The sequence below is a fragment of the Palaemon carinicauda genome, chromosome 8 (genome assembly GCF_036898095.1).
Source record: "Palaemon carinicauda isolate YSFRI2023 chromosome 8, ASM3689809v2, whole genome shotgun sequence".
Classification (NCBI taxonomy): domain Eukaryota; kingdom Metazoa; phylum Arthropoda; class Malacostraca; order Decapoda; family Palaemonidae; genus Palaemon; species Palaemon carinicauda.
In genome coordinates, this window is record NC_090732.1 from 159,963,876 (window position 1) to 159,991,584 (window position 27,709).

At 43.3% G+C, this 27,709-nt stretch overlaps 2 protein-coding genes across 4 annotated transcripts in view; both read left to right on the forward strand.

Moving 5' to 3' along the window:
* Positions 1–27,709, forward strand: part of LOC137646061 (uncharacterized) — a 415,122-nt gene that overhangs the window by 77,238 nt on the left and 310,175 nt on the right. The gene's annotated exons all lie outside the window — the stretch shown is intronic.
* The window catches only part of LOC137645043 (nischarin-like), a 74,954-nt gene continuing 60,798 nt past the window's right edge, over positions 13,554–27,709 (forward strand). The window contains exon 1 of the mRNA XM_068377901.1: positions 13,554–13,703. The gene's annotated coding sequence lies outside the window, so the exon portion shown is untranslated. The remainder of the gene's footprint in view (positions 13,704–27,709) is intronic.

Sequence of the window (27,709 nt, forward strand, 5' to 3'; positions counted from 1 at the left end):
AGTTCACCTGCCAGAGCTTCCTGCGGTATATTTACTCGCGCAGTAGGTCTCAAAATCCCTCAGGAATTGGGCAAAACTCTGGCCTGTTTTTAGCTGGAAGATTCCAGGCTTGGGACCCTTTTCTGGAGTCGAGGGCCTTGAGTAAATGAAACAGACTGCGTTCTGTCTGGAGGGACTGCACCTGGTCAGTGGAGACTGTCATTTGAGCTGACACTGGGACAGGAGCTGGAAGTGTCGCCAGAAATCCCGCTACCAGAATCTTCACTGGTTGACTCCTGGGACATGGTCAATGTTTCAGGTAATGTTGGTCTGGCCTTTTCCTTGGCCTAGCGTCTCTGCTTTCAGATGGCCCCTGTGTAGGCAAGAACTGCCCTAGCTGTAGTTGCTGGAGCCTTTCCTGGCCTACTGGCTTCAACTGGGTTGGCCAAGAATTGCTCCCCTAGTCCACTGGCTGCAGTCTCTCGCGGACTAAAGGGGTTAGTTGCTGGAACATGTAAGGAAGCAAGAGGTCCACCCTGAGCAGGAGACTCTCAGAAGCCTGGTACAGGTGAGAGTAATGGTGAGAACCCTGGAAGGGGCTGGAGACCTGCAATCATTGGCTCTGCTCCAGTTACAGTGAATGCCCGACCATTGATATTCGGCCAAGACTAGGACATAAAAGGAGCACTGGTGGTCACTGTGGTTGTGACCACAGTGGCACGTTGGTGACGGCTTAACGCTTTACAATGCCGCCACTTGAAGTGTCAGGGACTTGACCTGAGTTGCCAGGTCACTGATAATCGTGACGAGACTCTCCACATCCCGACTCGTGCTCTTCTTAGCCTTTCGGTGTTTAGTCATGACGAGGGCGTGACTAAAGGTTGGTGTTCCCCAGGTCTGGGCACCAAAATTATGTAGTAGTTTGTGGACTGTGGCCAGAGGTAGCACCCAAACTTCCTAGTGTCCGAATGCTATCCATACTCCAACGTTCACTACACAAAAAGGTAAAATGGTGGAATACCCGAAAATCTAAGTACAGGTCAAGAAAACTGGGCACGGGGCACCACCTCTTGATTTTATACTGGGCAATGGGACCCAGTTATGACTGTAATTACTTAATATTATTCAGAGATAAGCCATTTTCAGTTTATTTAAGTACTAAATAAAAAAAAGGAAAAAACAATGATACAAAGGAAAAAAAAAAAAAAAAAAAAGACAAAATTAGTGGCTGAGAAGGGGACATTTACTGGGGAAGGAAACGCTTCCAGTTTATAAGATAAAGGGAAAATAAGTTTATTTAATTCCTGAGAGAAGAAAATTACAATAAAAAAGTTATCAGAAACATAAAATAAGAAAAAAAATAATTAGGTCTACAATAACATTTTTTGTCATTTTAATAAGCAATTAAAGAAAAAGTGGTATCCCTTCACACTCCAGACCTACAATAAAAAGATAAAAAAATTATTTGAATAACAAAATAAACAAGAACTATTCACATGTTGGACACTCATATGGGTTCCATATACTGTAGAAAGTATAAACAAAGGCACACCAAACCTAGTATCTATTTGGGCTACATTAAAATACAGTATAAGCAGCTTGCCTCAAGATCAAAGGGATTATAAAACAAGGGTGCACATGGGCCTGACTACATTCTCACTATATTGGAAGGACAAAAAAACTTAAATTCCTCGGTGATACACGGTATGTCAAGGCTATTCTACACCCATGAAAATGGATAAGAGTCGAAACCACTTGAAATAGTTTTTTTGAGGACCCTCTTGATTGCAAAGTCACCCTCAAAAAAGAAGATATATCACTAAGAGCCTTTTTTCAGGATTAAGCCATATCTGGTTTGTGATGCAAATTTTCTAATTGTTAACATCAAGACAGAGCCTTTTCGTTTAATGTGGATTTTATCCAGAGAAAGTTCCAGGCTTATGACAGAAAAACTTCAAGCCTAAAGGAGAACCCCGTAATACTGTGGTTCATTATTTGCATGAACAGTCACCCGGGTTTGGACATTGACAACACTTGAAAGTTTGGCTGCCGATGAAAATTTTCTATGCCACTATGTTCACTTGTTTCTGGGGACAAGTATATGAAACACTATCCATGGAAACTCTGTGTCAATATATGAAAAAGCAATTACACTATGATGGAACAACATTCCTTTTCTCTTAATCTTAATTACATCACAATATATTAGGGCATGTTTGAATCACTCATCAGTGTACGGGAAGAAGTTATAACGACTAAACAGGTTTTGAGTATCTTTTCTATTGACAAGTTCATCTTGCGTATAATCCCTGCTGGATGCAGGGCATTGTCTTTCTATAATAAAAAGAATTCTTTTAGAGAAGGACTGGAGATCCAACAAACAATAAATACAATTAATGAAATATATAAAAAAAATATAGGAATAATTTGTACTTTTCTTAACTATTCTCCACATCGCATCCGAGAGAAGGAAAGAGAACAATCTCCCTCCTCCTACGAGTGGAGAAGTCCTCGTTCTTGACGAGATAGCTGATCGTGTCCAACCAATAATCCAGCCAGGAAGCTGATTGTAAGGCACACTTTGCAACCCACTCCATGTTAGCAGCGTCTGCAGCAGAAAACTGAACAGAGAGAGTTGTCAGTTTCTTCAAATGCATAGGGGTCAACGATACAATCGCTGGATCCAGGGGTAAGGGGAAGGATCATCTCCCACTACCTCATAGTACTTCCTCTGCCTTACGTAAGGCGGAGGAAGTAACCGAGAGGAGTCCACCGAATGAAGAGAGCGGGAGGTGCCAGCTACTTGGGCGAAAGCTCTCTTCTTTGCTGCCTCAAGTCCCTTTCCCCAAGGTAAGGCTACCTTGAGTCTGGAGGGTTTAGGAGCGCCAGACTTTTGGTCCAGGACGTTATCCTTACCCAGAGGTGGGATGTCATCAGGCTCTTTCAGGTTGTTAACCTTCCTGATGCAAGCCAGAACTTTTAGAAAAATTTGATCCAAATCTTTCTGCTCCTAAGGTGCGACATTCGGGCTGGCGGAACTGTCATCAAAAGGTTCTTCCTCTCCCGAGCTAACACCCATAGTAGCCTGGGGAGGATGAGGGTCGTCAACAGAGGTCTTTTTGGAAGCAGTATGTGCTCTGGGGGGGAAGTCTGCTATGGCCAAGTCTTATATTAGCAGCTGAGACTGAAGGCTGTTCCCCTTGAGTCTGACGTTCATCCATAAAACGCCAGTTCTTGGGTAGAGTCTTCATGTCTTTCCTCTCCCTTGGTTGAATCTCAAATTTATCCAAAAGAGAGGATTCCTCTCCCCTAATAGATTCCGTTGCTTTAGCACGCCTGGAACCAACTCGGAGAGGGGTATCCTTGAGTCGAGATGAAGGATCTTACCGGTCGTCAATCCTAACAGGTTTCCAGCTCTCCGAGTAAGAGACCGGGCAAAGGTTAGGGGATTCCGACCTTCAGGGGAGAAGCAAACTCTCCCTAACCGACCTCGCGGCTGTGACCTGAGTCACTGCTGCCCTCTCCCAGATTGTATCCATGATCATAGGATCCTTAGTCTTAAGGTAATCCTCATACTTTGAGACTCTGCGGGTGACAGGAGGTGGAGGCGGTAGTGGGACCTAGCTAGGCTAGATTGCCTAGGGTCAGAAAGATCACTAGATCCCTTAGGAGCTTCCAGGGAAATAACAGGAACCTTTACCGCTGCAGCTGGAGGATCGTTGGAAATTCTCATCACTTGTTTAAGCGGTTTCACCAGGTCTTGAAACCAAAGTCCATCCTTGGCTAACAAGTTACCTGATGGTTCAAGTCTCCCTGCATTTGGATGGTTCCAATCACACCAGCTGAGGGGAAAGAATGCCTCAACCTTCTCCCAGGTAAGCGTTCGCGGGGTGAACGACCAAGAGGTGAACGACCTTGACGAGAGGTTGGCTGGCGAGGTGAGCCAGTGTGCTCGCTTACCCCCACCTTCTCCTCAACTGTACGATAGCAATCGCTAGAGTGTGTAGGAATCATATTCACTTGACGAGAATCAGGTTTCCTCGCTTCCAGCTGATAAGCTCTCTCCTCCTCGCTAGAAAGAAAGATATGCGACGATATAAGATCCTGTCCGAAAGCATCAAGAGGAGCTCTCTTAATCAACTGTTTTCCCGAAGGAGAAAGGTGCTGTGCTCCGATGGACTGGAGCGTGGTATGGACGAGTCCAATACCTTTCGGTGGTAACCTCACGAAGCGGACCACTCGGGAGAAGATCTTTGCTGTCACAAGCAAAAGAAACGATCCTCACCTCTCTCTCCTGATGGCGCATTGCCTCGCGGACAAGAGAGCTGCCGCTCAGGAGAGGGTCAGAGAGGATCTCTCCTCTAGCAAACGAGAAGATTGATTAACTCCTTCCAATGGTGCATCGCTTCGCAAACGAGGAAGCTGCCTCTCAGAAGGTTTTGTTGCTTTGTCTTTCCTTGGAAGGTCAGACTGCCCAACACTTAAAGGAGAACCTTCCGGCTTCCCAAGTTGCTCTCCCTTCCATTGGGCAAGCCCGGAAAGATCAACTCCCTGAACAACTTGAGACCTGAGGATCTCAGGGCAAGTCACTCCGAGGAGTGCTTGTCCTCCTGCCGAAGCAGGGGGAACGTCGGGGAGAGGAGAAGAAGAGGACTCGGCGCTCGAGTGCACACACACACCCAAACAAAGGACCTCCTGTAGCTTCTCCTTCGACGGATGACCCGTCGTCCCAGTGTTACCAGGGCGCCACTCGTACTCGACCGTTCCCCGGAGGAAGCTGGTCAGATAGAGTCAGGACGGAGAGATCGAGGTGGAGGAGAAAAAAGTCAGGTCTTCTTCCCTATCAAGGCTAACCTCGAAGAGGAAAAATCCCTCTTAGACTTCTTTTTCTTCCGCCTTCCAAACCTCACCCTCTAGAGGGTCGACCACTCTTGGCACACACTACTAGGAGACTCCTTCGTGCATGACTGACCTCAGCACGAAGGGAGAGACCGTGAGGATCCGTCTCCTCCGAAGACATGGAGCTGCCACAACTGCGCCCTTCATGACCCGGACAAACTCGTATGGCTGGACATCATGGGCAAGCACACCTGAAAAGAAAAAGAAAAAGAAATTAGTTTCAGCCAGTTTAAGTGAACGGGAGTGAGATGGGTCTACACTCTACCGAGCCAAAATAAAAAGTGACGCTTAGTCACCAGTGTTGCTGGGAGCAGTGGGTAAAGACAACCCCGCTAACTAGAAGTGGGTAGTTAAACCCTGTTTAATCTTCAGTTTCGACTAGTTTTAAGCTCTGCCAAAATAACAATGCTATATTAAAGAGCAGAAGGTTTGTATCTTGCACCGGGACAAAGAGGGTATTTGAAAAAAGGGTGCAGAGTAATAGTGTAAAGAAGTATGAAAGATATAGAGAGAAAACTGTGGAAGTAAAATATAAGGTGGGTTAAGGGTTTGGGTCATTCATATAAAGAGAAGTTTTGGAAAAAAAAGTGAATAGAGTAAGGAAAGGTGGATCAAGGAATGAAGAGACAATGAAAGATGAAATTGGAAGGTTGCTGAAAGATGAGGCCAGGAAAAGAGGTCTGAATATTTTGAAAGGTTAGTGAATGTTGGGGATAATAGAGAGGCAGATATAATTGCTGTTGCAGATGTTGAGGTGCCAGTAATGGGAGATGAGAATGAGAGAAAAATTACAAGAAGGGAAGTGAAGAGTGCAATATATGAAACGAAAGCAGGAAAAGCCCCTGGTATGGATGGTGCGAGGGCTGAGATGTTAAAGGAAATGGGTGTGACTGTACTACTGGAATGGTTAGCAAGATTGTTTAGTATTCGTTTTATGTTGTCAATGGTACCAGTGGACTGGGTTTGTGCATGCGTTATTCTGCTATACAAAGGTACAGGAGATGACCATTAGTGTTGTAATTCGAGGGGTATAGTTTGTTTAGTGTGGTTGGAAGAGTGTATGGTAGAGTTTTAATTAATATGGCCAAGGTTAAAATAGAGGATGCAATCCTGGAAGTACAAGGGGATTTTAGAAGAGGTAGGGGATGTATGGATTAGATTTTTAGTTTAGGCAGATATGACAGAAATATTTAGCAAAAGGTATGGAGGTGTATGTTGCATTTATGGATCTGGAGAATGCTTATGATGGAGTTGATAGGGAAGCGATGTGTAATGTGATGAGGTTATATGGTACAGTATTGGTTGAAGGTTGTTGCAAGCACTGAAGAGTTTATACTTAGGCAGTTAAGTGTGTCTATGGATAGGAAATGAAGTTGAGTGAGTGGTTTCAGTTAAAGTGGGACTGAGAAAGGGATGTGTGATGTCCCCACAGTTGTTCAATTTGTTAGTTGAAGGAGTTGTGAGAGAGGTGAATGCTCCAGTGTTTGGTCAAGGATTAAAACTGATAGATGAGAGTGATCAAGAGTGGGAGGTGAATCAGTTGTTGTTTGCGGATGATACGGTATTTATTGCAGATTCAAAGGAGAAGCTGGGTCAATTAGTGACAGAGTTTGGGAGCATGTGTGAGAAAAGGAAGTTAAGTGATAATGATTAAGGTTATGAGATTCACGAGAAGGGAGTGTGGTACTATGTTGAATGTCATGTTAAATGGAGAGTTACTTGAGGAAGTAGATCATTTTAAGTACCTGGGGTCAGTTGTTGCTGCAAATGGTGGAGTGGAAGCTACAGTATGTCAGGGAGTGAATGAAGGACGTTAGGTGTTAAGGGCAGTATAGGAAGTGGTAAAGAATAGTGGGTTAGGAATGAATGTAAAGAGACTTCTGTATGAGAAAGTGATTGTACCAGCTACGAAGTATGGAGTTGTGGGGAATGAAAGTGAAAGAGAGACCTTAATTGAATGTGTTGGAGATAAAGTTTCTGAGGAGTATGGCTGGTGTATCTTGATCAGACAGGGTTACGAATGGAGTAGTGAGGGTGAGAAAGGGTGTCAGAAATGAATTAGCAGCTAGAGTGGATATGAATGCATTGAGATGGTTTGGCCATGTAGAGAGAATGAAAAATGGCCATTTGCTGAAGGTGAGGAATGCAAGAGTTGATGGGAAAAGTAGGAAGGCCAATGTTTGGGTGGATGGATGGCGTGAAGAAAGCCCTGAGTGACAGGAGGATAGATGTGAGAGAGGCAAAAGAGAATGCTAAAAATATGGATGAATGGAGAGCGATTATGACACGGTTCCAATAGGCTCTGCGGCTACCTCAGATCACCTTTGTGGCTGTTGAGGTAGCGCCATTAGAGAATTCAGTATATGAATCTTTATTTGTGGTGGAAAACAGCTGAGGGTGGGCTGTGACACCCTAGCAGTACCAACCAAACTTAACTGAGTCTCACCCGCAGGGAGGAACGATGAGAAGAAAAAGTTCCCTTACGTTTTTTTTTTTTTTTTTTTTTTTATGTCAGCTACTTTCAGGAGGCCTGCAACCTTTAAACATCCATAACCACCTGCAGTGCCATCTAGGAGTAAAACCTTGCCCAATAGGCAGCCACAATTGAGATAGAGGCACAGCAATGAAACTTTTCCATTCCATAGACTGTCTAACCAGGACCAGCCCTTTCGCCAAAGAAACCAAACCAAATGGGGACCTCATTATGGGTGGCGATCAATTAATGAGAGGTGCCTGTCAAGTAAGTGTATGAGGTGGCAGCTCCATGGGCCAGAGCCTTGGACAGTAGATAGTGTTTGCATAGGATACTGCTTACTGTTCACCAATTCTCTTCCTCCTTTCACTCCAGTACTTATGAATCAGTCAATATATTCAAGAGGATCAACAGATGTTAGACTTGCAAGCAGTCAAAGAGGTCAAAGATAAGTTTCCAGGGTTCTACAGCAACCTCTCTCTAGTAAAGAAGTTGTCAGGAGGCTTGAGACCATTATCAACCTGTCATATCTAAAACAACTAAGTTCTACAAACAAAGTTCAAGATGGTGACCCACAACATGGTCCAACAAGCAATAAGATGCAATGATCGAGTACCTTCGATTTTATTCTGAGAACAAATAGGTTTCAGTTTTGAGTTCACTGCTACGGACTTTCCACAGCATCTCGAGTGTTAATGAGGGTGTTCACGGTCATCTAAACCTGGTCTCATGTCTATCTATTTACCAAGGCACTTCCCCCAAATTTTGGGGTTAGCCAACATAAAAAAACAAAAAGGGACTTTTCTTCTCTTCGCTCCTCCCAACCTGAAGAGGGATTCAGCCAAGTTTAGTTGGTACTGCTATGGTGGCACAGCTCACCCTCCCCCATTATCCACCACAAATGAAGCTTTGTATGCTGAATACCCTACTGCTGCTATCTCAGTGGCCACCAAGGTGACCGGAAGAAGCAGCCCCATTCAGTCCTATTTCTACCACGCTCTTTTACCTCTCTCGCATCTATCTTTCCATCACCTAGAGCTTTCTTCACTCCATCCATCTACCCAAACCCTAGCCTTCCTATTGTACTTCTCCCATCAACTCTTGCATTCATCACCTTATTAAGCAGACAGCCTTTTTTCATTCTCTTTACATGGCCAAACCACCTCAACCCATTCATATCCACTCTAGCTGCTAACTCATTTGTTACACCTGTTCAGACCCTCACTACTTAATTTCTAATCCTATCTACTCAAGATACTCCAGCCATACTCTTCAGACACTTTATCTCAAACCCATTCAATTTCTGTCTCCGTCACTTTCATTACACACAACTCCAATCCATATATAACAGCTGGTAAAATTAGTTTCTCAAATAGAATTCACTTCACATTTATTCCTAACCCTCTATTCTTTACCATTCCCTTCACTGTCCCCACTACTTAATGTCATTCAATCATTTGCCTCCACTACACCATTTATTCTGTTCTTTAAGCAGATGTTCCGAGCTTTTTTTTTTTCTTTTTTATTTATCCAAAGGCTTTTTAATATATTTCTGTTCATTAGATATCTTTCGATTTTTCAACACTTTCTGGCATAACTTTACTTTCACCTTGTATAACTAATTTTACATCTTTCTTTATGTTGGAACTGGGGTTACTACTGTCGTCAGTGAGTTTAGGCAAATTTTTTTTCAGAACCCATGAAAAAGGTTGCCCCGGCCTTACCTTTTCCAAGAGGTCTTTTCCAAGCTTCTTTAAAGGTAAACCTTTCCATGGTTCGAATGGCTTGAACTTCAATTCCAAAAATAAACGACAGATTTTTTGTTGCTAGGTGTGCTTCCCCACAATGAATACGTGAACTTTCTGTACATGTTCCATGAATATTTTTCCACAGTTTGTACAGACACCTGGCTTATAATGTAATTTTTCTTTGCACTTTTGGCTTATATGGACATACTTTTGGGAATGGTGAAGGAACGTATGGTTTTACCTTCAAAGAGAGCCAACCAGCTTTTAATAACATCAGGTAGTCGACAATGATCAAAAATTATAACTAAAGTAGCGGGAGGAACATTAACTCCAACTCTCACTTACTAACTAAATTGCTTTTACTACTTGACTTTTCAATTCCCTTCAACTTCTTTTTCCTCTATCTCTAGTGATTCTAGAGCATACATAACACTTATACTCAGGTTAAAAATGGAGTACAAAGAGTATTTAACACTATGACCATCCATTGTTGAAAGTGCTTTGAATTGGGGATAATGTGTCTATCAAGTGACTTCCATTTCCCTGGGGAAAAAATTTTCCTATTAGCTTTAAAATCATTCACATGCTCCTATCTTTCATTTTCAATTTCAAAAATAGAATATTTATCATAATGCACTATTTCATAGTGACCAGTTAATATATCTGCTTTTATATATATATTCTGTCTCGTCATCATTTCTTACTCTTTCTTCTTCTTTAATGTTTTCTTATAATCATTCTTTAAATGACACGAGTAAGGTTCTAACATCACAATATTAGAACCTGAGTTTAAGTTGTCTATACCGAGATCCATGTTCATATTTTGCAGGTCGTCATAAAATGGATTAGTTGTCAAAGAAACAGCATGTCAAGTTAGCCACCTCTTAGCAGAGGCTGTCAGTCCTCATATTCCATGTAGCTCAACGTGAGAAGAGGTTTCAGCGACGACTAGTCCTCTATTAGAGAGGGGCTGCCTCTCTTTAGGTGGCCGTACACTGGTCAATGGGGTAGTTACCCCTCCCAACAACAACTCCAATACCTGGCATCACCCATTACCTGTAAACATGGGACTTGGGAGACATAAACCAGATCACTGGAGCCCGACTCTTAACAGTCTATGTCTGCACCAAATGAGGTCTGCCAGAGGGTTATGGCATCTATACTCTAAGCATATTCAAAACCTGGTCAATGTTCTATCAATGGTCATTAACAAAATTTTGATTGGTCTTATGAGCTGGATTACGGGAATATCATTGAGATCTCATAGGTAATTTCCTCAGATCAAGTCCTCAGAGAGGAAAACAACAAACACCTCCCGTGGGTTCAGCATTGGCACGATAAGATATTTAGAACAAATGATGAACAATGTGTATAACTCAAATGAACATAAAACATATTAAGAATAAATGATGAACAATGTATATAACTCAATGTTTATAATCCTCTAATGTTGACTGCTTGAAAGATTGGAAAATGATGCAACAAGAAGGGCAAGCATAGTTAGGATTACAGTGGCGATAAGAGTGTCACGACTGAGATGATGTGGGCACGAATTGACGAAGAATGGCGGGAAGAGCTTGGGAAGAACCTTAATCAGGGGTAGAAAATCGAGAGGGAGGCAGAGAATTTTGGCGAGATAAGGTGAAGGATGTTATAGAGAGAAGAGGTTTGGTGGAAGAGGATACCTCTGATAGAATTCATCAGGCAACCAACCCCTTAATGTAGGGATAATGGTGGGAAAGAAGAAAATTGCATAGCCAGTTGAAGAGGAGTGACACAACAAGAGACATAAGAGCCAGAATTAATTTTTGTGTTACATTTTTGGTATGAGATTTTGTAAAAAGTTCACCGTGCAAATTTATACTGAATGGGAATGTGGAATTGGAAAAATTTGCAGATCAAAAGGATTATTATCAATAGCTAATCATATGTGCACTTCGCGGACTGAAATTTGAAAGATATGAGAAAGCTACATCCAAAGGAAATGCTACAAGGTGTGATGACAAGAATGTTCAAAACCAGAAACGTGAAAGAAAGGTTACCTAATGACAAATTGACACTGAAAGATGTACCAGAAGTATATTGGAACGCCAGAGATAAATTTCTTATCATATCATTATACACAACTGTTGTCAACTTTAATACTGAGATGAGGATAGATATTCAAAGAAATATTATATACCTTTACTTTTCTGAGTTATATAGCCCATAATATCCAATCAATTACTTCAAATCTACTGAAATTAACTGAATGTGTAATGTCAAAAACTTACCCAGATGACTTGAACACTAATTTCTCAGTTGATATTCAGAAATTTTGCTTTATTTGTTCCATAGGCTAAGTGCAGTGAATATGTTATAACAAGAATCGGTCATGGTCAACTTATAAAAGGATGGACTTTAATTTTCAGGTAAAATGTAGGCCTATTATAAATCCGTTTAAAACAATGTAAATGAAAATTGATTTTCTCGATTAAAGTCTACTATAACTTCTATTAGAGCAACAATGTAAAAAGGTAAGTTGGATACCTAATTTCTATTACCTATAGAAGCAGATGTGTTGCATATAAATAATTTTGGGATTTCATAAAAGACCTTGTAATCAAGAAGAGAGAACTTTTATAATATAAATGAAATGTTCCATGAACAAGATGAGTTCATGTTTTACTTTTTGAATAATGTGTAAGGGGCCATATAAATGTAAATGCACAGGGCCTCTCTGCAGTGTGTTGTTTTGGTTGTAGATTGCAGGGCCCCTACTGCCATACACGGGTTCATGTAACTACCGTATATGCCTCATGCAGCCCTTAAAACTTTGTTGGTATGGTGCCGCAATGATTCTCTGAATATTGATGTAGGCTTAATATTTGCATATAAAACACACATTATTATTTTTTTTTTGGGGGGGGGCTAAGCTACAACCCTAGTTGGGAAAGTGGGATGCTATAAGGCCAGCGGCCCCAACATGGAAAATAGCCCAGTGAGGAAAGGAAACAAGGAAAAATGAAATATTTCAAGAACAGTAACATTAATATAAATATTTCTTATATAAACTATAAAAACTTTAACAAAACAAGAGAAAGAGAAAGTAGATAAAATAATGTGCCCAAGTATATCCTCAAGCAAGAGAACTCTAACCAAAAACTGGAAGACCATGGTAGATTTTATGGCACTATCCCAGACTAGAGAAAAATTGTTTGATTTTGGAGTCTCATTTTCCTAGAAGAGCTGCTTACCATAGCTAAAAAGTCTCTTCTACCCTTACCAAGAGTAAAGTAACCACTAAACAATTACAGTGCAATAGTTAACCCCTTGAGTGAAGTAGAATTATTTGGATATCTCAGTGTTGTCAGGCGTATGAGGATAGAGTAGAATATGTAAATAATATGCCAGACTATTCGGTGTATGTGTAGGCAAAGGGAAAGTGAACGTGACCAGAGAGAAGGATCCAATATAGTACTGTCTGGCCTTTCTAAGGACCCCATAACTCTCTAGCTGTGGTATCTCAACGGGTGGCTGGTGCCCTGGCCAACCTAATGCCTGCATACACACACACACACACACACACACACACACACACACACACACACACACACACACACATATATATATATATATATATATATATATATATATATATATATATATATATATATATATATATATATATATATATATATATATAAACACAGGGAAACGTGATTCTCAGATGCAAAAGCGCCACAATGAAAATGAAAATAGGGAATATGAGAATAAGTCCTGACTAGTTTTCTGAAACTTCTTCAGAGGACTGGTTTATTGAACAAGGTTTCTTTACATTTTATATGGTACAGTATTTATTTTCGTATGTTTACTACACCATCTAAAGTGTAAAGAAACCTTGTTCAATAATTCAATCCTCTGAAGAATTGTCAAGAATTTTAATCTTATATTTCCCATTTTCATTATCCCTGTTTTTTGCACACACACATACACACACGCGCGCGCACACACACACACACACACGCATATACATACACACACACACACACACACACACACATATATATATATATATATATATATATATATATATATATATATATATATATATATATATATATATATATATCTGAAGAATTATCACGAAACTAGTCAGGTCTTAATCTTATTTTTCCTATTTTCGTTTTCCCTGTTTCTTTGCACACATACTCATATATATATATATATATATATATATATATATATATATATATATATATATATATATATATATATATATATATATATATATACATATATATATATATATATATATATATATATATATATATATATATATATATATATATATATATATATATGAAACCAAGGCTGCTATAATTTTAAATTAATTATGACACGTATTGAATTATTCACCAAGCTGTGTTAGCCACGATTTTCCTACTTACAAAAAAGAAAGAAAAAAGAAAAAAAAAATGAAGGAAAAAAGTTTGTTTACATTTGGGTGACAATTCCTAGTTTATAGATAGCGATAACGAGCCTAAAGATATTCAATCTACTCGCAAAATACTCCCGTAATCATCCTACGAGTCCTAGGGGACAAGTTCAACGTAGTGCAACAGGTAAGTCCCGGTGAAAGGATCATAATTCACTATTAATTGGCACGTGAATGTATGTTACCAAACTTAGGACTTATACCGTAGGTTAGGTTAGGAAGTTGGGATATGGTTCCCTTTCGTAACTTAAACCATTAGCTGCCTGTTGTTTTTGAAGTTGAAGATTAGATATTAATTATTCCATTTATTTGTTTGGGGTTAGTCTCGTTCAGATTATAAGTCTAGAAGTCTAAACTAGTCTCTTATACCTGACCACACTATGACAGTTTACTGTCTATGGTGACATTCCAATGATGGTGATGTATGATAAACAAGCAATTGCCTATCTTGGGGCTCAAGCTAAACTGATCAACTTGGTATTAAATAGTATATTATGTAGTTTGTAGACACGCCCACCAGCTATTCCAAGGGAGGTAACTGCTGGGTAGGAGGTTGCATTACCTCACGGGTGATGAGACAGCATTATTTATAAGGTTAGGTGGAGCATCATATTTTAGGTCATGTCTCCTTGATATAGAAAAGTATAATTGAACTATTCTTTTTATGTGCATGAAGTGACTTATGTCTGCCAATCTAAAAACAATCTAGTACAATAAATAAGGTCTAATTAGATTCCTTGAATTAATGCCATGCAGAGTTCCTGTTTTCCAATATCTAGAACAATTCCAGGAGCCTTTGTATATCAGCTGCCAGTTCCTCCAGCGTGCATAAAAATTGGACATAAACTAACCTAAGCTTCCCCTCCAATTTTAGCCTACAAGACGTGTTCTAAACTACTTACCTAACGGGGGTGGGCTAACACCCCCCAACAACCCCCCTTTACGCTGCCATTTTCATAGTCAACCGACATCATACATACAGGTGGCCGCTGTCATACGTATACCCCCAATTCTGACCTTCATGTGCGTGAGTAGTCTGTAGTTTTAGGAATTGAGACCACCATAAATTGAAGTAGGAGACTGGATCCTGACTGAAGGAACGGAGAAGCTAATCAGATACAAAGGTGCATTCTAGCCTAAAGCAAGTTGAGAACTCTGGGGATCTAACTTGATTGAAGTAGAGTGAAGCTTAACTAGATCTAGGTTACCCTTTCTGTCCTCAATTGGTATATATTTACCCATGCACTGTTGAAAGCCACTGCATTAATAAGTGAATAACATCACTTTGTCCAAGGTTAGGGTATAGGTGGGAATGGGAAATTTCTTTGTTTACTTGTAAGGATTGAATATTTACCCTAAATCCTTGAATAAACAAGCAGTGTACTTGGGGAAAACCAATTTCCTTAACTTTAATAAAAATCAGATATTTCAGGGATCAATTACTTCTGCTTCTAAAACTCTCCTGTTGCTAAACTTTTAGAAGTAGTCTATATTGAAAGGTATTGCACAGTTTCCATTTTGGCTGCCTTAGAATTTGAGTGTAGGCTACATTGACATCAAAATTCAATTAGTGATTGTGATTATACCAATGAGGATCCGAAAGTAGATTGAAGATGGTACTGACCTGATTAAGTACTAGAAGCATTGAAAACCACTGTTTGTTGGCAGGTCCCCTAGTTTGATAGATAGCTGGTTAGAGAATTTTGTTACAGGTTTAGCTGGAGTAGATATCTCGGTAACGGTAAATTTCTGAGGGGTTTGAATGTAATTTTCTAGTCAAGGATATCATGAAGTCTTTATTGGAAAAATTTGAAAATACCTCCAGTATCATGATATGACCAAAACCAAAATAATACAGTTCTTATACATGGAAGTGTATACAGGTATTCATTCTAGCCTAATTTAAAACACCTAACTAGTTCAATAAACTTAACTATGCATTGTATACTACTGCTAGGCAACATTTATCTCGCCTAAGTTATAATTTGTATTTGAATCCCTAGTGTTTTTAGAATGGAAATGAAGGTCATAATCACTTGAAACATTAATTATGCTGATGTCTCTCCATTTTTTTTTTTTTTATAAAATTTATATTGATTAAATGTTCAGGAAAAAGGAAAAAAACACATTTCGTTAAAAGTTAATTAAAGTTGATTATTGCCAAGAAATAGTGCAAATGAAATACATCACACCTGAACTGTTGCATCTATAATGGGAAATGAGACTAATTTTACTGAACAGTGTATGATTTCATAGCTCAAAGGTTTTTACTGCACAAGGAATGTGACTGGTTAAATTGAAAATGAAATGGCCAATACTGTAATGATAATGAGAGAGTACTGTATTGAGCTTATATATTACTTATTGTAATTTCACCTGGAAGGTTCAATGCAACACCAAATAAAGATAAATCTGATTGGGAAAGTTTTTTTGGCTGGGTCATCACATTTTCATCTCAAAATAACATTAAGAAAAATCTTGGAGGCTGTCATATACTGTATGTCAATAAATATCTTGATAATGGTGATTTTTTTTAACCATTTAAATGTGATTGTACCTGTACATAATACAAACTGGCTATCTTAAATAGGCGTATGACTTCAGCTTATCTGGAACTGCTGTTGAGCTTTTAACAAGGTGAAAATAGTTGCCTGATTGGTGAGCAACTGTCATTTTTCAATATTAAACTTAGCCGGTGATTATATAAGCTGCAGCTCTGCTGCCCGACAGAAAAACTCTACGCTCAAAATCCGCCAGCGATCGCTATGCAGGTAGGGGGTGTACTTCAACAGCGCCATCTGTCGTGCAGGTACTCAGTACTCAATGTAAACACAGAACTCAATTTTCTCTCTGTCGTGCCACCGGCAAGACCTACTAAATTCGCTGTTGCTTACTGGATTGGTTTTCACATATTTGGTGAAGTACACATTTCTAGTTTTGAGCTTTCGCTTTGCAGACGTTATCTTCAATACATCCTTGCATTCTTTTGTTGATATCGGATTATTTGTTGACGACTTTGGATAGTTTTTTGAATTCCCCTTTGACTAATTCAAAATGGCTGACCCTTCTCAAGTCCCTAAATTCAGGAAGTGTAATGCTAGGGACTGTTTAAGGCGTCTTCCGAAGGCCTCTATCGATCCTCACACCGTTTGTTCCAATTGTCGGGATAAAACCTGTCAATTGGAAGATCGATGTGAGGAATGCGTTGGGCTTTCGGAATTCGATTTTATCGAATTCCAGAAATATACACGTAGGCTAGAGAGAGATAGAGTCAGGAGAAGTTCATCTCGCTCCGTTGAATTTTCCTCTCCTCATGCCCCACAACCTATTCCTTCCCCTGTAGTGGTTGCTCCTGATCCCCCTTCTAGCACTCAACAACCTTCGATGGCAGATACTGTATGATGCGTGCCATTCAGGCTCTGGGTGAGAGAGTCGAGTCCTTGGCTAGTGACCGTAACCAGCTCATGGCAGACGTCAAGGAGCTGAAGTGCAAGAGTGCAGTGGGTAGTGATAAAGTGAGTGGTAGTGTTGTGGATAGTGTTGTGGATAGTGTTGCGCTTGAGGGTTCGTCTGTTCGTGCCTGTCGTCCTCCCAGTCCGGGACCTCTTGCAAGCTCCCAAGCCCAGGGGAGAAGCAATGTCATACTACCAAAGGGTTCGAGAGGCTTAATCAGCAAACAGACATTCCCTCCGTGGTTTCGGGCGTATCTACCCAAGATCGCCCCACCCACACGAAGACGAGAGAGCCCATTTATTCCTCGTCTGCGGAAGAGGTTTCTCGTAAGAAACCATGGACCAAGGTCTCGCGGCCTCTTAAGCGCAAGTCGGTCCCTTCCGCGCAAGTCCAACGGCCCAGTTGTAGCCACTGGGTCAGTTCGGACTCGCTGCAGTCTTCCGACGACTGCTCACCTCCTAAGAGAGGCAAAGTGGTACCGCATCAGGCAGTAACACCGTCTGTTGCCGCACCTGCTCCTGTAGACCCTAAGTGGTCTTTGCTGCAGACCATGCAGTCACAGTTAACGTCATTGATGCAGGACTTTCGTGCGGAGAAGGTTGACGCTGCACCAACCTCTAGCCTACAACCACCCACGGTTGTGTGTCTGGTGGACGCTGAGGCTACCTTCTCCCGCACTCCAGCTGTGAGAGTCCCGCCACCCATGCGTTCCAGTGTACCCTGCCAGCCGCATGTTGACGTTCAGCGACGCACGGAACCTTCCGTTGACGTTCGCGAGGTACAACAACAGCCTAAGTTGTTTTGTTTTGACGCGGTGCGTCAACCTCCGCAACCCAGTGTGGTTACCTCTGCTCCCCCACAGCAGACTAGACAGTCTGGAGTAGACGCTTTGCGTCCCCGCGCTGCTATGGTTGTTGCCAGTTCACAGACTGGGCAACAGTTCCATGACGTTGCGTCCGGTTCAGTCACGCGTGCACCCGTGCTGCCGGACTCAGCTGACCAGCCGATTCCTACTCCTTTGCCGCTTCCTCCTCAGTTTTCAGATGATGGACTCTCTGATGATGACGACGCTGCACACATTGACGACCCACATACGGACATCGACGAACCCAAGACCACGCAACCCTCCTTGGACTTTAGAAAAGTTCTTGCTCTGTTCAAGGAGATGTATCCTGATCAGTTTGTGTCTGCGGCTCCACGCTCTCCTCCGTCAGAGTTTGCTTTAGGCACGCAGTCATCCGCGCCTGCCTTTACGAAACTCGTCCTCGCCCACTCGTCCAAGAGAGCTTTACGAGTTTTAGGAGATTGGATGCAGTCCAAAAAGAACCTTGGGAAGACAGCATTTACGTTTCCCCCTGCGAGACTCTCTTCCAGATCGAGCGTCTGGTATGCCACGGGAGAAGTTCTCGGCTTGGGAGTTCCTGCCTCTGCCCAGGGCGACTTCTCAAGTCTAGTAGACTCTCCCCGCAGGCTAGCCATGAGACGCTCTAAGATATGTTGGTTTCCTTCAGACTTAGACCATCTGTTGAAAGGAGTGTTTAGAGCCTTCGAGGTCTTTAACTTTTTGGACTGGTGTGTGGGAGCTTTGAGCAGGAAGATCTTCCCTTCTGACAAGGAAGCTTCCTTGCTCATTATGTCCTGCATGGACAAGGCCATACGTGACGGATCCAGTGAGCTTGCGGCGTCGTTCGTATTCGGGGTCCTCAAGAAACGGGAAAACCTTTGCTCTTTCCTGTCAGCTGGAGTAACACCGTGTCAGAGATCGGAACTTCTTTTTGCTCCTCTCTCAAAGTGCCTTTTCCCAGAGGACTTGATAAAGGAGATTGCTGCCTCCTTGATTCAGAAAGACACCCATGACCTGGTTGCGTCCTCTGCCCGCAAAGCCACCCCTTTGCCTACCTTATCTAGACCCAGGATGGACACTCCAGCGTCCAGATTCATTCCGCCCTTTCGTGGCAGAGCCTCCAGCAGAGGAGGTGCTCGTGCCGAAGGGAGACGTGGGAAGAAGAAAGGTACCAAGTCCTTTAAAGGCAGAGTCTGACTGCCACCTTCTTCAGACAGCAGTGGGAGCCAGACTCAAGAACTTCTGGCAGACCTGGGAGAAAAGGGGCGCAGATGCACAATCTGTGAAGTTGCTCAGAGAAGGGTACAAGATCCCGTTTGTACGCAAACCCCCTCTAGCAACGTCTCCCATCGATCTCTCTCCCAGGTACAGAGAGGAAGACAAGAGACTAGCTTTGAAGCAGGAGGTGTCTCTCTTACTAGAAAAGGGAGCGGTAGTCAAAGTCCGGGACCATCAATCCCCGGGCTTCTACAACCGTCTCTTCTTAGTGGTAAAGAAGACAGGAGGGTGGAGGCCGGTGCTAGACGTCAGTGCGCTGAATGTCTTTGTCACAAAGCAGACGTTCGCCATGGAGACCACAAAGTCCGTTCTAGCAGCGGTCTGGAAGGAAGACTGGATGGTCTCTTTAGACCTAAGGGACGCATACTTTCACGTCCCCATCCACCCAGAATCCCAACCTTTTCTGAGATTCGTTTACGAAAAGGTTGTCTACCAATTTCAAGCCCTGTGCTTTGGCCTAAGCACAGCTCCTCTTGTGTTTACGAGGCTGATGAGGAATATTGTCAAATTCCTGCATTTAGCGGATATCAGAGCCTCCCTCTATTTGGATGACTGGCTTCTAAGAGCTTCTTCCAGTCGTCGCTGTCTGGAGAATCTAAAGTGGACTCTAGATCTGATCAAGGAATTGGGTCTCCTGGTCAATATGGAAAAGTCCCAACTGGTCCCATCCCAAACTATAGTGTATTTAGGGATGGAGATTCACAGTCAAGCTTTTCGGGCTTTTCCGTCGGCCCCCAGAACAAGTCAAGCCCAGGTATGCATCCAGAACATGCTAAAGAAGGAACGATGTTCAGTCAGACAGTGGATGAGTCTGATAGGGACGCTTTCATCCCTGGAACAGTTCGTTTCGTTAGGGAGACTACACCTCCGTCCCCTTCAATTTCACCTAGCTGTTTACTGGAAAAAGGACAAGACGCTAGAAGCGGTCTCGATCCCCATTTCCGAGAAGATGAAGTCATCACTGACTTGGTGGAAGGACAATATCAACCTCAGAGAGGGTCTGCCCCTGGCTGTTCAGACCCCCAACCACGTTCTCTTCTCGGACGCATCGGACACGGGCTGGGGTGCGACATTAGACGGTCGGGAATGCTCGGGAACTTGGAACTCGAATCAAAGAACGTTACATATCAACTGCAAGGAGCTACTGGCAGTTCATCTGGCCTTGAAAAGCTTCAAGTCCCTCCTTCAAGGCAAAGTGGTGGAGGTGAACTCGGACAACACCACGGCCTTGGCGTACATCTCCAAGCAAGGAGGGACCCATTCTATGACGTTGTACGAGATCGCAAGGGACCTCCTCACCTGGTCAAGAGATTTAAACCTTTCTCTAGTAACGAGGTTCATTCAAGGCAACATGAATGTCATGGCGGATTGCCTCAGTCGGAGGGGTCAAATCATTCCAACAGAATGGACCCTACACAAGGATGTGTGCAAGAGACTATGGGCCACATGGGGCCAACCTACCATAGATCTCTTTGCAACCTCGATGACCAAGAGGCTCCCAATATATTGCTCACCAATCCCGGACCCAGCAGCAGTTCATATAGATGCCTTTCTACTGGATTGGTCCCATCTAGACCTTTATGCATTCCCCCCCGTTCAAGATTGTCAACAAGGTACTGCAGAAGTTCGCCTCTCACGAAGGGACAAGGTTGACGTTAGTTGCTCCCCTCTGGCCCGCGAGAGAATGGTTCACCGAGGTACTTCAATGGCTGGTGGACGTTCCCAGAACTCTTCCTCTAAGAGTGGACCTTCTACGTCAGCCACACGTAAAGAAGGTACACCCAGGCCTCCACGCTCTTCGTCTGACTGCCTTCAGACTATCGAAAGACTCTCTAGAGCTAGAGGCTTTTCGAAGGAGGCAGCCAGGGCGATTGCTAGAGCAAGGAGGACATCCACTCTTAGAGTCTACCAGTCGAAGTGGGAAGTCTTCCGAAACTGGTGCAAGTCGGTATCAGTATCCTCGACCAGTACCTCTGTAACCCAAATAGCTGACTTCCTATTATACCTGAGGAAAGAAAGATCTCTTTCAGCTCCCACTATCAAAGGTTACAGAAGCATGTTGGCAGCAGTCTTCCGTCACAGAGGCTTAGATCTTTCCAACAACAAAGATCTACAGGACCTCCTTAAGTCTTTTGAGACCACGAAGGAGCGTCGTTTGGCTACACCTGGTTGGAATTTAGACGTGGTACTAAGATTCCTTATGTCAGAAAGGTTCAAGCCACTACAATCAGCCTCCTTTAAAGATCTCACTTTAAAGACTCTTTTCCTGGTTTGCTTAGCAACAGCTAAAAGAGTCAGTGAGATTCACGCCTTCAGCAGGAACATCGAATTTTCATCTGAAACGGCTACATGTTCTTTACAGCTTGGTTTTCTAGCCAAAAACGAGCTACCTTCTCGTCCTTGGCCGAAATCGTTCGATATTCCAAGCCTTTCAAATATGGTTGGAAATGAACTAGAAAGAGTCTTATGCCCTGTTAGAGCTCTTAAGTTCTATTTAAGATGAACTAAACCTTTACGAGGACAGTCAGAAGCTTTATGGTGTTCTATTAAGAAACCTTCTTTGCCTATGTCAAAGAATGCAGTTTCCTATTATATCAGACTGTTGATACGAGAAGCTCATTCCCATCTGAATGAGGAAAACCATGCTTTGCTGAAGGTAAGGACACATGAAGTTAGAGCTGTCGCAACTTCAGTGGCCTTTAAACAAAATAGATCTCTGCAGAGTATAATGGACGCAACCTATTGGAGAAGCAAGTCAGTGTTCGCGTCTTTTTATCTTAAAGATGTCCAGTCTCTTTACGAGAACTGCTACACCCTGGGACCATTTGTAGCAGCGAGTGCAGTAGTGGGTGAGGGCTCAACCACTACATTCCCCTAATTCCATAACCTTTTTTAATCTTTCTCTTGAAATGTTTCTATTGTTGTTTTTGGGTTGTCCGGAAGGCTAAGAAGCCTTTCGCATCCTGGTTGATTTGGCGGGTGGTCAAATTCTTTTCTTGAGAAGCGCCTAGATTAGAGGTTTTGATGAGGTCCTGTAGTATGGGTTGCAACCTTTGATACTTCAGCTCCTAGGAGTCGCTCAGCATCCTAAGAGGATCGCGAGGCTCAGTAAGGAAGACGTACTTAAAAAAGGCAGAGTAATTGTTCAAGTCGACTTCCTTACCAGGTACTTATTTATTTTATGTTTGTTATTTTGAATAACTGCTAAAATGAAATACAAAATCCTTAGCTCATAATAATGTAAACAATTAATGCTGGTCTCTACCCACCCCCCTGGGTGTGAATCAGCTTATATAATCACCGGCTAAGTTTAATATTGAAAAATGTTATTTTTATAATAAAATAAATTTTTGAATATACTTACCCGGTGATTATATATTAAAGGACCCTCCCTTCCTCCCCAATAGAGACCCAGTGGACCGAGGAGAAAATTGAGTTCTGTGTTTACATTGAGTACTGAGTACCTGCACGACAGATGGCGCTGTTGAAGTACACCCCCTACCTGCATAGCGATCGCTGGCGGATTTTGAGCGTAGAGTTTTTCTGTCGGGCAGCAGAGCTGCAGCTTATATAATCACCGGGTAAGTATATTCAAAAATTTATTTTATTATAAAAATAACATTTTGACTGTGGCCATGTTGGTGTACTGCTACACTTCCTCGCACCCTGCTTTGGCTAATTAGTGTTTTATTACTTTCTCTTTTCAACATATTTGTTTCTATTGTAGTTTGTTGAATATGTCAGCTTCTTGGGGAAGACATGAAACTTTACCTTGGCAAGTAAAACTTATTTAGATCCCCATTAACTTTCTATGTCTTTCTATGTTCTGAAGGCTACATGACTTCTTGTAGTCTTCCCACTATGACGAGTGTAGGGAGTGGCCTCTGTGTATTGGGTGGAGTATGTGAAGGTGAGGCAGAAGAAGTCGAAAAGGGATTCATCTGCATCGGACTTGCCAATGTGCAACCTGATGCTTAAACTCTTCCACTTCTTTCCAGCTTCTGGTACGAAATCCTCAGTGTCTCCTTCAACTTCCGCTAGGGATGGATCCTCTGGAAGAATTCAAAAGGGGAGTGGAGTACCTACCCTGCACTCAAGGAGTTCTTTGAGTAATAATTCTCTGCTCTCTCTCAAAGTACTCAAATCGCTGTGTGTGCTGTTCATAATTCTCGCAAGGACCACGACCTAGGTAAGTTCTGGCTTTCTTTAGTTATTGATAGAGCCCCATCACTTTTGAAGCTTCTTGAGATACTGGCTACAGCTAGGACCCAGAACACTTACCCTAGTTGCCCCTTCACCAGACTCCCATAGTTACCTCCTCACCAGGCTTCCCTAGTTGCCCCCTCACCTTCAGCTGTACCACTTGCAGAGCAGAAGCAAGGGGGGGGGGGGGTGCACCCCATGTCGTGTCCTTGCCGGCTCAGCAGAAGAGCCTTCTTTGTTTGCTGCAGAAAGATTGTGACCATTCCGGAAATCCTTGACTACGGTGTAGATGGAGCAGAAGCACACTCGTTCGTCATCCCCCTCCCCTGTCACCTCATAGTTTGTTGTTGCCTCCATCTTCACTTGCTGACTTTCTGGAGGGGATGCCTGCCACCCCGAGGAAGAAGAATAGGTCATTGAAGCTCTGGATGACTGATCAATTGGAGTATGTTGAGACTGGTTCCTCTGCATGGTTTCATGGAAGGAACAGAGCTGTACCAAAATCTGACCCCTAGGAAAGTGTAAAGGTACGAGGTACAGGGACTCATGCCCCTGCTACCAGTGCTCAGTCTCAGAGAGCTGTTGGTCAGGACACTTCGTGTTGCTCTCGTTTATCTTTTGTCCTGGGATGTTCCCATAATGCTTCAATAACACCATACTTAAGAAATCTGTGACATCAGACTTGACAAGTCTGACGTTGAAAGCTGTTCCGAAGAGATCTGCTAGAGATGCAGAGACTTCTAATTGCTCATTTTGCTCCCTGAACTATGAGAGCCTTCCTCACACACATACACACTTGAAAAAGAGTTGCTCCCACATGGCATACAAACGTTTGTCCTTGAATTAGGTAAATTGTTTCAGCGCAAGCTGGAATCGGTCATTAAAGTTGGATAATGAGCATTTATTCAACTGGTGAGGGTATGAGCGAAGAGCCGCATCCCCTTTCCAGTCGAAGACTCCTCAATTTTGTTTCGACCGCTGACGAGTATGAATGTACAAACATCTGACAAAACTGTTATTTTCTTTCTCTTTACAGGATGTGAATGGTAGTTAGGATGCAATAGAAGCAAGAAATTTTTGTTTGGTGGGGGGAAGGGTGGATGCTGCAACCACTTTATGGCTAAATTTACTGTGGAGCCGCACTTCCTATGTGCCTCTGATGGGGCACGTCCGTTCGCAGGTATTTCCATGTTTTGAGTGGCTATCGTGGTCTCCGTTGCAGTGGTAGCTGTACTCCCTGAAAGGTAAGAAGCGAGTAAGACGCTCATCATAGTTGGACTAAGTTACGGAAAAGAAGATAAAGATACCGACTGTATCTTAGAAGGGTGTGACTGCTACCGCCACCCTTGTGCTTACGTTCCTGGATCGGTCCCTGTGGAGTACGCTGCAGGAGTCAGGAGATCTTGGATCAACATCAGCTGGCTTTTCAGGTTTCATTGGTGCCTGAGGAACCCCCTGTATTTGCCACTGCCCTCTGGAGGCTGAAGGCCCTTTGCTGACTTGTGACAATGAGTTGGACCTCAGGAAGTCTTGGGCTTCCTTGGGTCTTTCAGTTAGGCCCTCCATGGCTTTGTCCCAAGGTGACGCCTTTGGTGAAGGATGTGGTGGTTCCCCCAGTGTCAGGGACCCCTGTGAATTCCCTAATGTCAAGGAGCCTGGTGATTTCCCTCCTATTAAATTAGGAAAGGATCGTGAGTGTGGTATGGTATCCGTTGGCCAGGCAGGTAAGAGGCTGGAGCTAGGAGCTGTTGCTTTAGAGGCCAGTAAGCTAAAAGGTAAGAGTAAGGGGGAAAAAGTGTTGCTCCTGTCCTCAGTGTAACCCTGATCCTTGACCTGGTGAATGTGATTCCCACCCCTTCCCATGTGTATGTTGTTCTGACCCTTGTGTCAAGGGGTACAGAGCCTGCTTCTACTCCTTCAGTGTTAGCGGTTGTGTCCCTATCCCCTTTTGGGTGTGTCTTCCCCTTCCCCTGTGACAGTGTGCCCCAATGTTGTGGCTATTGTTGGACCCTCGTGGTTTCTTCCCTTGGGGGAGCATCGTCATCAACAGTCGGACCTTGAATGCTCTGGTTGTAGAACTCTCTTCCTTGTGGAAATTATTGGTTTTAATTCATAGCTTTGAATAGGCCTACCTTCCTCGGGAAATCAGATTTTTAGCTTGATTGTGACCAGAGTGCTATGGTCACTCAGGAAAGCACCGTATGAATGGTTGAGGCAGGCCTCTGACAGAGACCTCACTCTTAAAATGGCTTTCTTGGTAGCTTTAGCATTGACCAAGCATGTGGGGGAACTACACAGTCTGTCATACTTTGTATCGCATTCTGAGCGGTGGAGGCAGATCTTATTTTGTTTGAATTATTGACTCAAGGTTTAATTTTTTTTTTTTTAAATATTAAACTTAGCCGGTGAATATATAATAGCTGACGTCTTGGACGGCTCGACAGATACCAAAAACTTGCGAGCGATCGCCATGAAGGTTGCGGGTGTGACCACCAGCGCCGACTATCGGCCAGATACCGCATATACTTGTCAAGGTCTCCAGTTCTTCTCTGTCGGTCTTGTCGACAAGTTGGTTCCGCTCGCTGATGACCTTGAGTTTTCGACCTTTTTGGTGAAGTACTTTATTTTGGTTGTTTTTGAGCTTTCGCTGTGACGGGTGTTTTTTTTTCTTCAATTAAACTCTTGAAACCCTTTTTTTGGCTAGTGTTTATTGTTGATGACTTTGGTTTTGACTTGGATTTTCTCTGATTGTTCAATATGGCTGACCCTTCTCCTATCCCTGGACCTAAATTTCACAAGTGTGCGAGGGATTGCAACAAACGTCTTCCCAAGGCCTCTATCGACCCACATACCGTTTGTTCTAATTGCCGGGGTAAATCCTGCCAATTAGGAGATCGGTGTGATGAGTGCGTGGTCTTGTCGGAATTCGACTGGCTTGCATATGACAAATATACTCGTAAGCTGGAGAGAGATAGGGTGAGGAGAAGCTCCTCTAGGTCTTTGGAATTTTCCTCCTCCCATGCCCCTGAACCTAATCCTTCCCCTGTAGTAGTTGTTCCTGAACCCCCTACTAGCACTCATGAACCGATTCAAGCTTTAGGCGAAAAAGTTGAGTCCTTAGCATCGGACCGTAACCAACTCATGTCAGATGTTAAGTTGTTGAAGTGTCAGAGTGGTAAAACAGAAAATCGTAGTGATAAAGTGATAAGTGCGCAAAGTGTATTTAGTGTTGCGAACGAGGGTTCGTCTGTTCGTGCTTGTGGCTCCCCTAGTCCGAGACCTCTTTCAGGCTCCCCTGCACCAGGGAGAAGTAATGTCGTAGGACTTAAGGGGACGAGAGGCGTTAACCAAGGTACAGACGTTCCCTCTTTGGTATCGGACGTTTCTCGTCAAGATCGCCCTTACCATAAGACGGGTGAGACTGTGTTCTCCTCGTCCTCCGATGACTTATCGCACAAGAAACCTTGGCGCAAGGTTTCTAGACCCTTGAAGCGAAAGTCAGTCCCTTCAGGACAGGTCCAGCATCCTGGCTGTAGCCATTGGGACAGCTCTGACCTTTTGCAGTCGTCGGAAGACTGTTCGCCTATTAAGCGCAAGCGTAACACGGGGTCCGAGGGTCTCGGTAGAGGCAATGTTTTGCCAACGCAGACGTTACCGACGTCACGGCCCATTCCGACTCCCGTTGATCCGAAGTGGGTTGTCCTGCAGGACATGCAGTCTAAGCTTGCCTCCCTTATGGAAGAGTATGACATTGAGCAGGTTCGCGATGATCCTTTGCTTTCGAGTCGCCATTACGCTGATCGAGACTCTGGCCGTCAGCCGCCCAAACGAGTGTTTACTCGTCCGTTTGACGTTAGTGCTGACGTTTCTAGTACTTTGAAACGTGATGTCAGTAGTTTTTCACGTCAGTCACGTGACGTGGATCCTCCCTTGCTGCAGTCTCGTATTGACGTTCAGCCGCTGCCGCCGCAGCTCCGCACTGACGTTCGCCGACCGGCTCTGTTGCCTCGACGTGACGTTGAGCGTCAGTCACCGCAGTCGGAGGTTGTTTTGCCTGCTCAGTCTATGCAGTCAAGGCAGTTCCGACATGACGTCGAGCGTCAATCAACTTCAGCTGTTGTCGTTGGTCAGTCACAAGGATTTCAGAACTTTCAGCAGCGGCGTGACGTCACTTCCTCTGCTGCTACTGCTGCTCCTTTGCTTGTTGACATTGCCTGTCAATCGTTGCCGCCGCGGCAGGTCTCTCCTTTTCATGAGACTCGGCAGTTGTCGGACGAGGTTCCGTGAGATGAGGAAGTTGCTGATCCCCCTCCAACTGATATTCCTTTGGGGACTTTGTCAGACGGAGAGGAGCC